Source organism: Pavona decussata, unplaced genomic scaffold (assembly GCF_977016875.1).
Source record: "Pavona decussata unplaced genomic scaffold, jaPavDecu1.1 SCAFFOLD_169, whole genome shotgun sequence".
Classification (NCBI taxonomy): Eukaryota; Metazoa; Cnidaria; class Anthozoa; order Scleractinia; family Agariciidae; genus Pavona; species Pavona decussata.
Window position 1 is genome coordinate 1,229,363 of NW_028145580.1, and position 18,689 is coordinate 1,248,051.

The 18,689-nt window shown below is 37.7% G+C and overlaps 1 protein-coding gene across 8 annotated transcripts in view; it reads left to right on the forward strand.

Annotated features, from left to right (window-relative positions):
- Positions 1-18,689, forward strand: part of LOC146464116 (soluble guanylate cyclase 88E-like) — a 29,826-nt gene that overhangs the window by 1,523 nt on the left and 9,614 nt on the right. The window contains exons 1-2 of one of the 8 annotated variants that reach the window (XM_085083722.1): positions 1,446-1,482; positions 6,162-6,268. The exons of 1 other annotated variant lie outside the window; for it this stretch is intronic. The gene's annotated coding sequence lies outside the window, so the exon portion shown is untranslated. Of the gene's footprint in view, positions 1-1,445; positions 1,483-6,161; positions 6,269-8,770; positions 8,827-8,868; positions 9,011-10,650; positions 10,766-15,652; positions 15,919-18,689 lie in introns of those variants that run through there. 6 more of the 8 variants (XM_085083721.1, XM_085083729.1, XM_085083728.1 and 3 more) reach the window with 6 other exon arrangements.

Below are 18,689 nucleotides of genomic sequence, written 5' to 3' on the forward strand. Positions count from 1 at the left end.
CGGCCTCAGCCCCAAAATTAAACGTTCTTATATACATAAAAAAGAGAGTGTTACACGGCGGTGTGAAGATATGAATTTTATTTTCGAATGGAAAAACAATATTTTACGAGCGAGCGCACTAACTGTTTGCACAACAAACCGTGAAAAGCGGCAAATGACGTCATCAATAGGAAGTACTGGCGAGGATGAGGAAAATACGCCACTAGGGTCCCGGATGTAGTTTCGTATGAATTTTACGAGTGATAAAGCTTTGTTTTTGCACGGCAAGCCTCGGCCAGACGCGAATGTAGTGCGAGGCTTGTTGTGCAAAAACAAAGCTTTTTATTCTCCTGAGACTCAACATGGCCGCCGAGTGCGGATAAGGGTCTAAACATCAAACCATCTAATAAAATGTAACATAACGTAGTGGTACACTGGCTAGTATTAGATTGGCTACGCAATGGCGGTCTAATCACTTTCGATCTAGTGCTATAAGCGAGCGTGCAAAAAAAAAATTGCTGAACTCATAAACCAACTTGCTAGAAATGAACCATTTTGTCGAATTTCGTTGTTAAATAGATCAGCCATTGAGTTATTCGAAAACAATTAGACAGTTCGCAGTCAAAAAAAGTCTCTATCTCTCGGCATGAAAGGAAGTCTGGGAAATACCCAATAAACTTCAATAAGAGCTCAGAATCCATATTGCCCGCTATCTCAGGTCTTCGCTGTACGGTCGAGGCATTATAGATTCTAAGCTTTTATTAAAATTTCCCAGATTAGCTTTCGGCATTGTCGCGTACGCATTAACGCTTTTTTGGACAACCTTTGTCGAAACAGCTCTGTCCCACACGTTGTCATTCAATCCTAGCAGTATGCAGCCGGATGTTTGTCGCATAAACCTAGTTTGATGGAATATAAGCTCTTGCGAGTCTCCTATGGGTCTCCTAAAGCTCAGTGACAGAGCATCGGAACTAGTAATTGGAAGGTCTTAGGTTCAACTCCTGATAGGAGCACTCGCGGATTTCCGAGTATCATCGCCTGTGTCACTTAGTGAATAATATATCATTCTCATTCATTCACCAGGCTAAAATAGATCATCTCATTAATTCCGTGTCTCTTTATAAAAACAGAAATGATTTTTCTTAGTTTGTCGTCTCCTATTCTTCAGTTTTAAAGTGTCCATTGTATATTTGACGGATATTAATAGAGAATGTAAAATTTATATTTCGTGAAATATTGCTTCAAAGCTACAATCAAGGCAAATGTCATTTTTCGTTTAAATTATGAGACCTTTTTTTTTTTATGATAATGAAGAGTTTATGAAAAAGGTGTCAGTTTGGTAGTGTTAAATTAGAATGAAGCCCAAACTCGAGTTGACACATGATTGACAACTGTAATGAACGCACGCACACTCAATATTTCTTGGTTGAAAGCGGAAAACAAGGCACTCACACACAGATGTACACCGGAGCTGTGCAAGGTTTAAAAAATTTATAACAAAAGGTGAGCTGCTAAATAATCTTTCCGGCTTGGTAATTTCTCAATTTAAGATGAAGCCATGGAAAATCTTTCATATAATATTTCCTCGGACAAGCAATTGAGAAAATTATTACAATAGATATTTAACTTAAGCAATATAATTAATGGCCACAGGGTGAAAAATGTTTCAGTGCAGGGGATTTTATTCGGATTCGAACTTGTAAGCTGTATTTGCGTTTTGTTTGAAAGACCGTAGCTCGATATAGCTCAGAAGTTCAAGTTTTAAAAATGACATTTTAGCCTACCAAACGTGAAGAAACATCGAGTTTCTTCACGAACACACATCACGGGAAGTTTGTCTCTCACAAGATGACCGTTAAGCCGGGCGAGCGATTTTGAAACAGAATACTTAAAAATAATAAACAATTTCGTTCGTGGACGAGTTCAGTGCTGGCTCAATATAGGCCCAGTATTTATGCGGATTAAAAAAGCACATTTCCTCTTGATGGAAATTTTTGGATCACAATACTGAGTTTTCCTAAGATGATATCGTTTGATAGTCATGTAAATGTATTGGTTATTGACAAACGGGCAGGTACTGAAAATGAAACACGTCTTACGATTCTGACTCACTAACACGGGACTTAATATTAATGTTACTCATATCAGCCCGAACAGGAATACATACAATGATGGCAAGAAATTCCTCATAAGAGGTTTTTTGGGTTACTGGAGTACAAAATCGCTCTTAAATTATCATGTGTCAGCGAACGTTTGCAGAAATAGCCTTCCAAATTACTGAAAAGAAAAATATTAACAGGTATTCCGCTTATTCTTATTCCGGAATAAGATCAATCGCACGCAAACTTAAACTGCAATATTCAGTGGTATCGCCCAACAACGAAGCCACCCTTTTAATTTGAATGAAATTTTAAAATATCCATGGCCAGTTAAATCATAATAAAAATATTTTATTTTTATTAACTTAAAAATTGAGCAGTTCCGTTTAGGATAAATTGAAAATTCACTAGTTTTTGCTAAAGTGTCTGAAGTGTTCAGGTAAAATGCATTCGGCACCTGTTTCAACGGATACCCAATCTTCCTATTAACGCTTTTGGTACAGGCAATTATTGTTTTAATACTATTCGAGACTTGATGGGTGAATTTCATTGTTATTTTGGTTTTGGCAAGTTAATTTCTAATGCATAACCATGTCTAAAAATAAGTCAGGATCTTAATCGTATAATACAAAAGTTTTAAAATTTTTTCATGAATTCCGTCAATTTTGTTAGAAGTCGCGCCCAAATTAAAACATTGAAGCGCTTGATTAAGCTTAAAATTTGTTATGTATACTGTATTCCTGTCAAATGCTCTGCCAGGGAGGTTTACATTAATGACGTTTCCATTCAAAGAACTCATATTTAGGCATACCTGCTGTGACCGGCACTTTCTTCAATATACAGTTACGATTTGACAGAAATGTTCCGTTGTTTTTCGTTTTTTCGGTGGTACATTCTGAACTTTTCTTCGAGCCCGCCCAAACAATGAAATGTGTAATTTTATATATTTCCACCAATAGACTATACAAGCAATGGCCATATACTTGTTTTAATGACAGTGATGACAGCCTAATTTGTCTAATTTGTGATTTTCAAATTTAGTGTCTGCCGTCAGTGACAGAATCAGCACAGTTACTCAACATGCAAGAGCGGCTTCAAAAAAATGCAATTGTTAAAAACTGGATCATTGTATATGCAATTCCAGGGATCTGATTGGCCTAGCGGCCATGGTATATGAGCCATTATACATTATTCAGTGGTGGATCTTGGGGAGGGGACCTGGACATCCACCCACCCTTATTTTTTACACCCAAAGGGGGCTCGTAGGGCCGAGGAGCGGAGTGACTCCATTTCATGGAGAGGTTCGAGATTGCTCCTCCACCAGTATCTGAAGGTCTGAAACCGCCACCGTGATTGAATTCTTTGGCGTTTTTGACTAAAACCTGTTTTATCATTGTCTTTAACTCTTTTCTGTAATTGAAACAGTTCGGCTCGAAGTTTTGCAGCGAGGATCTTTGAAAAATGCAAAACAACAAAATCACAACACAACAACAGCAACAACGAATAACATAACTAAAAAAACGTCTCTTATTAAATGTCGGGGTGGAAAATGTCGGCAAACGGACTCCATCGGATTTTAGTCAATCACGCAATGTAATTACTTCAACCAACCCCCTTAGGTTGTTTGAACTAATCATAATCCGATTGTACATGTAATCAACGCAAAGACTGTAATTAGTTGATGTGAACGCTCGTCAAATATAACTCGATTATAATGCAGCCTAGTGTAAACACGGCATAATAATCAATCCTAAGTGTTATTCTTAGTTATAGGTTTTTGTATTTCTTAGGACATTTCTCCTAAAACGGTCTTATGAATCAAGTAGATTCTTTTAAGAATCTTTTAAGAATTTCAAAGTCAGACTTAAAAGTCTGACTTTGAAATTGGATTTCGAGTTAGGATTCTGGTAAGCAACCTCTAGTTGTTCCCGTGACTTGACGTTTCCATGGAAACAAGTTTTTGACAGTTAGGTTTTTCCAAATTTGGAATTTTTACCTTTTAGATAGCAGTTAGATAAATAGATAGCAGTTTATTATAAAAATTAATTTTATTGTCGTTTTTATACCATTTAACCATTTCTTTATTGGTTTTAAGTATTTTATTTTTTTGGGTTGAGGTTTTGGAGGAGTCGAGAAATTCAAGATGGCAGCTGCGAAGACTCGATGACGTAATTCGAATATCATATGACGACATAATTCCATTTTGGGTACAGGAAACGAGAAAATTAACAGTTTTGGATGTACCGATTAAACCCTGCAGGTTTCGTTGTCACAGCTCTCAAAAAGGGGGCGGGGGCGGGAGCACTCTTCCCAGTCTGCACGTCTTCAATTTAAATCAACCAATCGGAGGTCTAAGGATCAAAAGTACGTTTTCATACGCCATTGACTTCTGTGCTCTGTGATTGGTTGTTCCGAACAATAGAAAGTACACGAAGACTACATTGAAGGTCCAGAGAAATGTTTAGCATGGCGCCAAGTATTACTTCCATTTAGTGATCAATGAAGTGTTGTTACTTTTTCGTAGAGACATTGGATAACGCCTGTGTGAGAATCAGTTAAGTATTGACTGCCGCTCGTACTGCGTGCAGGAGATTCAGAAACTCAATAAGATCCCAGGCTGAAGAGAATTAATGTAACTATGGATATGCTTATGTAGACAAAAATTGAACAGGGTGCTATAACGACGGAAACGAGTCAGTTGCAATCACACTGGGCCAGTAAGGCCGCGGCTTAAGACAATCAGTGGGCCTCCAAATCTTTTTGAAAGTGGTTCATTTTTAAGTAGATACATAGTTTTCTAGTCTGGGATGCAAGCCTTCTTGTTGCCGTCAGCAGCAACCAATGTTTAGATATGACTGTTTGCAAAATTGAAAATAACTTAGAACGTGGTTTTGTTAAACACCGTCTAAACTGTCTTTTAATAACCGACCCACTGTATTTATATTTCTCTGAAAGCCAGGTGAACGCATTTTTTAATTAAGCGTGGGAATACGTATAGGGATTAAGTCTTGTAGTATTGCGTGGCTCAAAATCCATAAAACATTCTTTAATGAAGAAGCACTGACTAGTTCTTACGATCGATAGCGCCTTTTTCAACATTGGATCAGTGGTTATAGCTCAGAAAAACTCGATTAAACAAGGTAGGATAAGAAGAATAGCACTAGAGATTTCACAACAAATTGGACAGCGTAATTGTTTGGAAAAAAAGCGAGAATGAACATCTGTTATATTTAACGAAAAACATGAAACATATAAGTTATATTAACCGCTCGTTTCGGTCGGTGAATATCTTCTCGGTAGGCCTCAAATGCCTCAGAAATTGGGATTTAATTGCATGTCTTAATTGTGATTGAGACGGCTAGAATTTTCTTACGTTTGTTGAAATTTCACCTTAAACGTTCGCAACATAGTAAAATTAATTCCTACCGCTTTCAGAAGGACAGAAATGTTGTTTACTGTGCGAGATCAGTTCGGCTAGGATTTTAGGCCAACGGCATTCAGCTCCATCGGAAAATCATGCGATAAGAGTCCGTTCGCTAATATTTCCTGAAATTTCTGTGACTTAATTTTTTTACTTAAAGAATCCGAGCAGGTCAAATCCTGTTAGACCAATGAAGACCATCAATTTCAAAGTTCGTACTCAGTCAATCTCCGTACTAGTTCGAATTTGTTTTGCATGGTATTCAGACGTTTCGGGAACCTCTTCATCAGTAAACTAGAAAGCCTAGAAAGTCAAAAAATGTGCCCAATTTCTGGGGGTATGTTCTTGTAAATCAAGACAGATATGCATTATGATAAAAATTCAAGTACCCCACCTCTGGTGGGGTGGGGGGAGAGGGTGAGACCCCCCCTCTCTTCCCTCCTCCCTCCTTTCGGACTAAATGCCTAATGTTACAGAAAGAAAACAACGGAGATTATCCTGCATATACTTGAGGCAACCTACTGACGTTGGCTCGTCCTCGCTTCGTTATCATGCAAAGAGCAATCATTGTAATCTTGTAAATTTGTAATGACATTTTTTTCAAAGCCAATAAAATATATGTAAATCCCTTAAGTGATATTTTATTTATTATTTATTGGCAGTGGAACCAGTATACTTTATTGCTTTGAGAGATCGCCGCTCTCTCATACATTGCTTGTCTGACCATGTAATGCTGGCATCTCGAGATAACATGTACTTCAGATAGTAGGTAAGTACTGATATGTAGCCACTTGTAATTTCAGTGAAGTATAAATCACCAAAAAAGAGAGAGAAACAAAATTAAAATTTGCTTATGTTCAACACGTAATGTTCGCTTTCGAGTAATTTCGAAAACTAAAAAGTTCTGTAGTTTTCCGTAAAATTTCGTTTTTTATTGACATGTAGAAATATTCATCACGGTGCATGTAATTTGAAATTTGGAAGTAGGTCTGAGGTAAAGAAAATTCATTGACCCCGCTGATATGAGCACCTTTAAATTAGTAAAAATTCCAAGTTTGATTGTCTTTAAAAATAACGAAGGCATAGCTCCGTTTTGTCTGATAGACGTTTGTAATTTTACCATAATTTATGGAACTATATCTTCGTAATTTTTGAAAGATTTGAAGGAAAGTTTTTTATCGATTCGTAAATTCCATATCTCACGATTAAGGAGTAAAAATTAGACGCACATTTGAATATCTAGCCTTACTAGTGAAGTGAATTTGGCTTTGTTCAATATTATTTTGGTTTAATTTTTATTCAGTTCTTTGTTTTTGTGTATGCATGGTAATGCACGAAAATAAAAATTGAACCCCAACATACATTTGCCGGCAAAGACTTTGACTGGTAAACCATATCTTACAGCAAAAACCTTTTTGCTTGTAATGAAGCATTCATTGTCAACTGAGAATGTGCACTGATAAACGTTTGGGGAAAACGTCAAATATTGCCAATTTTGAATTTTATAACACAATGGATTAGTTAATCCTAGGGATAAACGACAAACTGATCGTCTAATACAATTCGCCGCTTTCGTTAACTAATGCAAAGAACGGCTTAAAGTGTTACCATTGATAATTTTCAAAACATTTCTGCAGTTCAATTTTGAAGGTATCTCCACCTGCACGAAAGTGAGCTGGCTGTGAATATCCAAAAAATAGAATCCATACAAATGTATTTGTTAATAGTAAGAGGAGCAAAATAAACGCAAATGATGGCTTTCTAACTAATCTATATACCCTTCACATCGGACCTTACTAAAATGATTTTGCCTTATATCTCAAGTATCTTATGTAGAGGCTTTTCAGAGGGTAAATTTATTTACGACCTTACTGCAATTATCGACTTCCGAAATATTTTTTCAATACACCCGGTCCTTGGCGGCATTTGTGCAATCTGTCAAAATGACAGTGAAAAAAAAAAGATAAAAAGAGTCACTTCTGACGGTTTAATAAAAATGTTCGTTATGGATCCGAAGAAAAGGATATGAAAGACAAACAGATGAGCGAGTTATTGAATTGAAATCGAAGTTCCCCGCAGCCTCTAGCTATTAAATGTAATGCACTGCCTCTAACAATTTTGATTATTTTCGGAGAACCCATCTTGAACAAAAGATAAAACGGGAAGCGGTTTCATAAACAAATTTAGAGCAAGACTGAAAACTGCGTTCATTTCCTAAAGATTGGGTTATGCAAGTGTGTCGCGGCCCTAATGATAAGAGGACGTATCATTTTGGAATCGAGGACCATTGTTTAAATGTTATAAATTAAAATAGCCTGTAAAACATTTGGATTTTTTCCGATAACAATTAAAATTAAAATTAAAATTGTTGTCGGAAACTGGCATTTTCCTCAATAAAAAATATCCCATCAGTCAGATGAACGTTGATCTTTTGTTTCCGGGTGAATAAAAGTGATGAAACGAAAAAACTCCAGCTCGAATTTTTCTGAAAGGCATAAGCGCTTCACAAATTACGTTCAGTTCCAGACACTTAAGACCCTCTTACAAACACGACTTTCATGTAAAACATTTTTTTCCAGGTATTTTTTAATCCTGGAGTAATTTTTTAATATAGTATGTTTAGGATTGAATTTGTCAAGTTTATTCCGTTTTGACGAATTTACCGTCTTCAAAATAAAAGTTAGCCAATCCAATCCAAATATTTTTATGCCACTTTTGTTTAACATTCAGCTAAAGAATCCAAACTTTTGGTATTTAGGGGACACAAATATCCCTCGAAATTGCTATAAAACGATCAGAAAAATAGTGAAACGAATTCGTGAGTATTGTTTATTAAAATTGCTCACTAGTTTGTTTGTTTTTGTCATGCGAGTTGGTTGGCTCTGTTTTCACCACAATATAAAAAGGCTAAACGTTTACATGTAATAAGTTGGCTTAAGCTGTAGCAACACACTAGGTAATTTTATACGCCGATCGCCAGGCGCGCCCGTTACTATACTGCGAATGCGGTAAAATCGCCGATATCTATCTGGCATGTCAGATACAGGCGACTAAATTCGCCGTCATGCATCGTCATACATTCACCTTGTGTGACCGTTCCCGCGCTAAATAAATTCAACCAATTAGATATCGCGATTTTTTCACACGACTTTTTATAATGACAGAAATCAACGAAGTAGATTGCGAAATCACCAGGGTTGGCATAAAAAAAAAAAAATCGCCCTAGGCTTCCGTTTACGATCAAACTCGTTCTCCGCGATAAGCGTATAAAATCGGCCAGTGTGTCGCTGCCTTAAGGATAGCAATTTCCGCTCGCTGAAGAAGGTGGTAAGTTAATTTTCGATGCAAATGCTCGTATAATTGGTTATTGACACGGCGAGAGAACCACTCTTTTGAATTTTGAAAGGTGTTCTCTAATTTGCGATTGTATCGCAAACAACCATCGCAAACACGGAGCTTTAATTTTGTTCGTCGATTACACAGCTTTTACGATATTCCCTTACTGAAACAGGTAGGTCTTATTAGGAAATGTTTTGTATTACGTTCACGTAACATATGGCTATTGATTGCGAGTTATTCTGTTTCCAAGAAATGTATTAAAACTTACATCTAAAAACCTAAACCGAAGAAACGACTGAAATCGATTTTCGAAATTACTCAATGCCTGACGCTAACGTTCAACCATTCGTGCGGCATATATCAACAGCAAACCCAAAATTCGAGCCTGATCAAAACGTTTGAATTCGTGATTTTTAAGCTCTCTCTTTTTTCTAAATTGGAAGATACATCAGCTATTGGGTCTATTGAAATAGACTCGCGGAAAACTGATCTGCCTTTTCATGTTTGCAGTTGTGGTTTAACATCTGCTACAGAAAATGGTTTTCTAGGCGGCGTTAACTCGCTTCCTTAAATCCTATCAGAAAATTGGAAAAGGATATTGAACAATCTTCATAATAAACATCTTGTTCTTAAACACAGAAAAACACTATTTGTAATGGGTCTTATCTAAAGAGAAGAGAAAAAATTAAGCAAATGCAAATTTGATCTTGTGAATTTAATCGTGTTTGCGTAGGACTCTTGGTAATGAAACCGACCAAATTCAACTAAAAACCGCGGTTGTCAGAATGGCCTTGACGGAACTTCTTGTGTTTTAATTCATATCCATTATATAGCTGTGGAAGGCAATTTCGATCGCGCAAAATGCACTTCAAACTGTTTTAAGAATCTTACAAATAAAACTGAAACCGAGGCAGCAAGGAATATTCAGGTACTAAGTGAATCCTAAAGCCATATTTTGAGATCATTGTTGGTACTTATCTGTTCAGTATAGAGAAAGGAACAGATCGATGTTAGTCCATCCCAAGTGTAATCAAACTTGTCGAGTGAGCGAGCCCGTGATCTTAGTGATGTCAGTAGTAAGAATAAGCTGTGTTTTTCCCCTAACTTTCGCTGTCGGTTCGCCTGTGTTGTAGCGGTTATCAAGTCTGTAGCTAGACAGCTTCAAATTGCGGTTGTGACATGCCCTCGCCGGCGAACAATATAATCTTTTGCGGAGACATTTAATTTTTTCTCTTGAATTAATTTAGAGCAGTGCAGTTTCTGGGAATTTAGTAGTCGAAAAATAACAACTATATTTCATAAAGTAAATAACGAAACATAACAAGACTCAGCAGCACCATACATCACCTTGCTATCTCTTCCGAAGCGCCATTATTGTGCAGTTTTACATCAGATTCTCATCTTGAAATATTTTTGGCGAGGGCTTCGGTTCTAGCAAAGTCTAAACATGTCCGTTCTTGGATGTTGTCAACCCATTGCGCATGATCATCCCGCGCTCTCCGCTGCTCCCTGGAGAAAACCGAATCTTAGCTTCAGTAGTCCAATTTTGTGCCTTCCCTTTACTAAAGAAGCTTTCTTTCTGTCCCTGTGGTCAGGAGTTCTTCATTGGTAATTAGTTGAGGACGGTGCCTCTTTTTTCTACTTCGCATATGTTCTGCGCATCTGAGCACGGTACAGGAAACTGTCCTAATAATTTCTTAAGGACAGTACGTACTAATAGGCGCATGCGCCCTATATTCAGAAATACAGCTGTGAATTAACCATGCGTTTTCTTGCAATTAGTAATTTTTAGGAAAAAATAAATAAAAAAAGCAAAAACAGGCAATTGCATCTTTCAATTCGAGATGCTTTTGTTGTAGACTCCCTGCTCTGAGGCAAATGAAGAATTGTCTTCGAAAACTGCAAAGCAAATCTCATATCATTCAAGGTAAACAGTTTATTTTTCTTCGATATGATTCAAATAGCGATGTTTGTTGTTGGTTGGTTGTATAACGTTAAGGATTAAGTGGTTAATTAACTTAACGGCCTAGTGGAATACAGTGGACAATTTCCAGTCCATCTAGTTTCAGTCTAAAGGAGCGGCTAATCCCAATACACCATCGTAAATAACTGGCTCAGTAGATCGTTTGTCAGTCCGAACTGTTCTAGTTTCCCCCCTCTGGTTTTCAGTTTACATGCAGTAAATATCAAGCTTTAGAGATGGTCAGGGCCGCACCTGACAGACAATCCGCTGAATATCTGTTCAGAAGGAAATCGGTAGATTATTTGCAAATAAAAACTAGCTTTTATCAGCAAAATGCCTCGTCAAAATTCATCACACTGGAAAACGGATTCCTTTTGTTTTGGGACGGAGTAAATATATCGTGCCAAATAAGGTGGCCAGCTAGCAATTTCGTTTACTAAGCGAACCCCGTTCTCTTTCTGCGACTTGAATTTTAGCTAAACAGCATCGTGGCGGACAGAATGCTGTTTGCAGTTACTGTTATTGTTATTCTACATGAGGTGCAAATGGCAAAGAACTATTATTTGTATCCATTCAGTAAATTTACTGTTTGAAATTATTTGTTTTGGTTATTGAGCTGCAAATCGCGAAGAACTAATATTTGTATCCATTCTGTAGATTTACTGTTTAAAATTATAAAAAATGTGTGTATGTTAATCTGTTGTTCCTATATTACATTCATACGTTATGAACAGTCATCTATGTACTTGCAGCCGCATTTCACTTACAACTTGTAGTCTAGTTTACAGTCAGTTCACTGAGAAAGTTTTTGTCGGCTTAAATTGTAGCTTCTCGTTCATAATTATTAGCTGGCTTAACTATGCTAATTTATTTTAATATGAAGACATAAGGCGGCTTAAATACCAGTTGTGCCTTTCAACAGCTGTCTTAATTGCACCTAGTTTTAATGGCAAAAATATATACGATCTAAAAGATGAAACGGATAAAATTTTTTCGCCTTTATAAAATAACTAACTTCTTTTCTTAACAGTTTGAAAAAAGGGAAATGTGTTTAGCTTTGGCAAAGCGCGCGCGTGTAGCATCTGCTGCGCGAGTTATCGAAAGCTAGGCAATAAAGTTTTTTAATATTAGGAGCCTCGAAGCCCTAATATGAACTGGTATATTTTTCCAGAGCCGGCAAGCAACGGTATAGTACGACAAAGACTTGTGCTTGAAACTGTAATTGGGAACTGGCTCGAATACTGCGAAGATCATGAACTATTGTTACAGGTCAACATGTTACTAATATATAGCCTTTGTTATATAAGTGCGAGAGCTATAAAGTGCCTCCCATGCTAAATGGATTTTGAGTTGTATTTTCACAACAGACAGGTTCAAATTAGGACTAGTTTGCATTGAAAATTGCCACCCGTCGACAAAAGCTCATTAGAAAAACGGTTTTCTTGGCGCCAGAAAACTGTGTCATTTGGTACATATTTATCAAACGGAGTTTATCATTGGGCTAGTTTCCATTTTAACTGCCAGATGATCGAAACTAAGCGGTAAAACTTTGCCCTCGGTGTGGACAAACTTTTTTACGCGGTGAATGTTTATTGAAGGAAATTGACCTATTTTCTTAGTTTGCGCCAGTATGGGTAAAAAAAATTAAGAAATAAAAACCCTTGTCGGTCGGCTTGGACCAGCTGAAAAGATATGTTATCTTTTGAATGTCTATGAGCAGACGAATTCACTGAATAAGGGTGTTTAGTCTCACTGAAAACTGCCGTTCGCCGATAGAAGCTACTTAGAAAATCGTTGTTAACGGACTCGAAAAACTACGTTATTTAGCCAATTTTCACTGATGAAGCGGATGCCAAAGTGCCATGTCAGTTTACACTAAAAACACTGTCACCTCCAAAACTTGCAAGTCGAGCAAGTTGAAATAACCACAAAGTAGATTAGGTAACATGAATTTTTTTTATAAGTGATGTTTCAGCTGAAGTTGCCGTCGCAGTATGCCTGCACCTGTTCTGTGATAACCTGCAGCACCAATGTTTTCGTGTCTGGGAGCATTGTTTTGTTGTTCGTTCTTTTGTTCCTTTGACCAATAGACCTTTCTCATTCGGCGGCCATGTTGAGTCTCAGGAGAATAAAAAGCTTTGTTTTCGTAAGGCTAGCCTCGCACTGAATTCGCGTGTGGGCGAGGCTAGCCGTGCGAAAACAAAGCCTTTTATTCTCCCGAGACTCAACATGGCCGCCGAGTGAGAAAGGTCTATAATGCGAAACGTTGCAAACGGTGCAGGAATTAACGTGGATACAGAGCATGAGACACCACAGAATATGTAACTGCCTTCCAACTTTCTGGTTGGCTGTCAGTTCTGAAACACATTAGATAAAAACACAACAGAAAAACATTCCTTAATACTGAGCAGTGTCATAAGTGAGTAGAAATAAACAACCGGCGCTAGCTGTTACGTGAATCGAATTTCAATGCTCTTGTACTTTGTTTGTGTCACATGTATTCATTTATTTCCTTAACTCGAGGAATCAGATTGCTTTGCTCCTTTGCCGAGATAATATTGCTATTGATACTGATACTCCACACCACCCCCCTGGTTTATTCTTTTGACCACTGAATTGGACGATAGACCACTCACTGGTCTCCTTCACGGCCTATCTCTCTTGACCTTGTCCCCTTCCCTTCCCTTCCCCCCCCCCCCCCCCCCCCAATTTGCTTTCGATCGCAGCAGGTTAAAGACGGGCTTTGTCTTAAAACTCCAATTACAGATTATTTCCAAATACATTTGCACCTTTTTCCTCTTTCTATATCCTTTGATGTGGAAGCTTGTATTCTATTCTGTAAATCGGAGCTTAATCTTCGTTGTTCCTTTATCCAGTCACATGAACTCAATTCTAGACCGCAATTGGCCAATGATTTGTTGGCTAGTGACGTAATAATAATAATTTAATAATAATAATTTCTTAAGCGCAAATTCAACTAAAGTTTTCAAATTGCGCTTCACAAATAGTATCTCAGTCTTCAATTCACTGAATTGTTAACCAGTCCATAAACTCAGAATTTTCAGGCAAAATAATATTGTGAAACGTAGCCAAGTTCTATTTTTGTAAGGATACAGTGCATGCTCCATAATTTTACTTGGATAAATTTTAATTGTCTAGAGAATACTCCATAGACGTACCCAACACTCTATATAAGGTAGTTTTCAGACCTTCTTAATAATTTAGACAAAACAGTTAAAGAAAGTCTGCTATTTATTCAAAGAAAAGTATCATCAAGGTTTTCCCTAAAAAGTTCAGATCTAACACAATGTCCTAAAAAATACCCTGGTATCAGAAGATCTTGTCCTCACGAGATTTTTGTCTATTTGTTGAACACTCAACAACTTATCAAAATGCCTTCACGTTTTAGTCAGCTCACCAAAGACCTTGGCCTTAAACAAAAGCATTTTTCGATTGCAACAGCAGGATTATTGTGTTTACTAAATTGATTTTTAACTGACAGGGTCACGTCGCGTAACTGAATGAAAGCATAAGCACCAAAGATCTTGAACATTGATAAGCTTACTTTGGAAATACACAATCGCTATGAAGAAAACCCGTCAGTCTCACGAAAGTCGATTCTTTAGCCAAATTTAAGGACAATCCACTTTTATTTTGTCTTCTTTTACTGCCAAGTACGAGGAACCCAGAAGATCCTTTCGAGTAATTGCTTCTGTAGATTTCAAGAAACACAAAGATGTTACCTTGAATCATATTGAAACGATTGAAGAAATTCCAATGAGTCCAGAGCTAAATATAGGAAAAAAAATTCGATGTTCCTGCAGTTCTAGTTGCCGTTCTAGTTTCAATGATTTATCAAGTGACAATGCCTTCTCATTTTAGTGACCTCATCGAAGACCTTGACCTGAAAGGAATTTTTTGATTGCAACAGGACTACATGCTTGAGAACTTAATCTTGTACTTTCTTATGTTACCAAAAAAAAGCACTAGAAGGCTCAAACAATGACATAGTGAAATCCAAATTCCCTGATGAATTGAAAACTATTAAAACCGTCAATCTTACGAAAGTAGATTCTTGAGCCAAGTTACAATCCACTTTAATGTTGTCGTTCGTGTCGCTGATAAGTAGGACGAATTCAGCAGAATGAAGACGAATCACTAACGATCCTGGAATATGTTTCTCAAATCTCCCAAAGAGCTTTTTGGCCCAAAAGATATTTCTTTCTTATCCCTTTTCTTCAGATTGTCAGTCATGATTTTTCTTACAAACTAACTCAATGTGTTTCTTAATCTTGGAAAACGTAAAATGTTAACGTTGTTGCTCTCAAAATTATAAAAAAATTGAACTAGTTTTTGGTAATGAATTTTGTGTAAGCAAAATGACTTTTCGGGTCCGAAATCTTTTCGAGGATTTAAGATTAAACGCACGTCTGGTGAGAAAATTTTTTCATATACTTTTGACCCAACATGTTACCTTGAATCAAATTGAAACGATGACAGCTATGCCAATTCTTCCAGAGCTTAATTATATCAAAAGCATTTCGGAGGGGACTAACTGTTTCAACAGTTGATCAAGTGTCCGGTATGTTTAACTGCACCGGCTGACCAAACACCTTTGATGTCTTTTGCCTTGTCTTAAAAAAAATAAATAAAAAAATAAAAACAAAAGCACTAGCTTGAGCTTAAATAATTTCTCAACAGAATGTATTGAATGCCCCCAATTAAGCCCGTCATTCCACGAAACTAGATAAGTGCACCATGAAGGACAATCCCCTTTTATCTTTGCGAAAAATCCTGAAGATTTGATTCGGAAATAAATCACCAAGGATCCGGATGAGTGATTGCGTCAAACGTTTTCGTCAGCACGTTAAATGTTACCACAAATAATTTTGGAGCGATTAAAACAATGTCAAGATTTTATCGGTGGGCTTAAGTCTCGTCTGATATTAGACTGATGTTATCACTCTTCACATTCCCAACACTAAAACAATACCGGTTTATTTTCTACGGGCCACGGAATTTTAATGGTGTTAAAACACCATTGAAGAAAGATGTTTCATCTGGAAAGCTGGGTTGGCAAGACGAATGAAGTCTTCAGGTAAACAATTACATAGCAGGTTAGGCGAATAAGTGGCAGGACTGAGAACAACGTGACGATGGCTGATGGCCGGGAATGTTTCAGATGTTTACAGACGGTACGACTTTTACTCCAGTTCGAGATGAAAACTCCAGCTGAAAATTTATAGCAATACTGCGTCATTACGGTGTGATGTTAGTTCCCCAGTGGAAAGACTGACATCAGTCAACTGAAATAGACGAAATATCAAAAGACCAATGATGCCGTGTTTACACGACTACAGAGTATATTTTCGTACCGGACTAAAAATCCCATTTCGGTGCAGTTTAATACCTGGAGTCGAAAATCGCACCACGCGCGTTAACTGGCTGACGTTCTGATATATGACTTATGGGGCCGGTATCATGTAAGCGAATACAGAGCAGGATAAACTCGGTCCGGTTGGCAGTACTCTAGACTAATCTTTTTCAGTAGGAAAAAAAAAATAGTTACGGGGTTTATTTCGTAAAGACACTGTTGGTTTTATCAACTGAGGTGAGAACTAAAGGTAATTTGGTCACCTTAAAGAGCCGCGAAACGAGAGCTGACGTTTCCAGCTAGCCATGCATGAAGAGCTAATCGGCTCGAAACGTCGGCTTCCTATGTTACCTATGACGGCCAAATTACCTTATCTGACTATAAAAAAAAGCCATCTGTTGAAAATAACACCAACGTAGATAGCAAACTAGGGCGGATTATGCAATGGGTCTGCAATGGGATATGTCCTGACTGTTCCAGCAATGCAAACACGCAGCCTTGCTCCTGTTTTCTGTGCATTGACTGAGCATTGACATGGGACTTCCAACAGTCAAGTCTCTCAATTTCACGTTCTTACCGAGGTCTGTAAGGTGCTAATATTACAATGATGAAGAGGGAACTAATTCGTTCACTGAAGACGTCTGGGTCAACAGACGGCTTATGACCTAAAAAGGAAGAACAAGGATTAACGAATACCGTCCAATTAGGTGTTCTAAGCTAACCAATTACTGGCTATATCCATCGCTGAGAATGGTCAGACAAATATAAGTTAACTGTTCCACAGAGTCATTCCACTGAGTTCTCATTTGGATCAAAACGAAGGAAACACAAGCGCGCGGGCGGATGGCCTACAAAACTAGATGATTTTAGTTTAAGAAGGCTTGCTGTCACCGTAAGACAAGCGCGAGAGCGGATGATCTACATAAAAAACTCGATAGTTAAGAACGATGGCTTGCTGTCACCGTGACTGACTTTCCAGATTATTAGTGCAATACCAGTACAAGGCTAAATTTCGAATCATAAGACCACCAATATCACTGGGTTATCACGATTTGGTATTGAATCAAAGTCAGAGGAAATGGCAAACATTTAACCTTTTAGGCTTGGACTGTAAACGAATGTCGTAGCCAATTAACCTTATCAACCCAGTAGATACTCGCCAAACTGGCATTCTTTTCCACTCGCCCACCGACGCAGCAAACTATATAATTTTATTTTCGACTGTACTCTCAATACATTTGGAGTGCACAATTCCCATTGGGGGAGGGGGGAAGGGGCTTCCTCTCTCCTCCCCGCCCCTCCTTTTCCCCGAGAGCTTGCTCGCAGGCTAAGCATTCCTCAAATCAATGCTGCCAGTCAATTAGCCAAGGTCGAGTCCGCGCACAGGGCTTGTAAAGCGCTGTTAGACTATTTAAAAACAAAGGTGGATTTATCAGTTTAGAAATGAGAAAACAAATTGAAACAAAACACAAAATCTCCATACATTTTTCTAAACGTATTTGAAAGGATTTCTTTATGTTGCTTGTTCAGTATTTGACACTTAAGTCCCAATTCGTGCATGGCTTGTAAAACGTCATTAGACTATTTAAAAACATATTTGAAAGCATTTCTAGTTTAATAAAATCCATTACACAAACGCTTTTCATATTTCCCGTGAAATTCCAGTCGGGAGTGGGAATGGAATCCACTCTCAACCTTCGGTACTGAATATCAGATTGATCAAAACACAACATCAATATGCAAAGGAGACACCCAAATCACTAGGGCCGTTTATCATTTGCTATGCAAGACCGGAATTTTCGTTTAAAACTTTAAGTGGTACAACTTATTCCAGCGAAAAGGTTTCGGAATTTTAGATGGAAATCCTCTAGAAAGACGTATTCCGCTCGCCCCAGGCCGATTGGAGTGTTTTTATAACATCTAAAATCTCCAACCGAAAGTGGTAAATGCATGACTAGGAGCGAAAGACCGAACCATCGGCAGCGCTCCATTTCGACCGGTTTTTTCGTCCAAATGGTAAAAGTTCTAGGTATTTGGGGCACACAGCGATATCCAAACGACTGAGAAAACTGCATTTCAAAGTGCCCAACACAAAGATCGTAGAATTTTTCTAATCATTGAAAGTTTCGAAAATAAAGGACGTTTTTGGCTTAATTTTTCTTTACTGTTACTGTTTGATTTTGCTGCATGCGTAATGGAAAATCTCGCTAAATGTAAACACTCGTTTTGTTTTTCGTTGCTTAAAAAAGCCCTGTTTTGTTTACGGATCAATGTTTGATTTAATGCGAGACAAAAATATTATGCAATATTGAAACAAAAGTTGAATTCAAAGCAACCACTATGAAAGCGAACGACGCAGACATTTTGGAGTTTGAAAAATGCGATTTTCGTTTTATCTCAGACCTTAAAATATAAAATATGCACAAATTTTCCGAAAGGCACTGTTTCACCAGCTGTCTGTAGTAGGAAGGGTAAAATAAAATATGAATTTATCATCCCCCAGCTGAACAACAC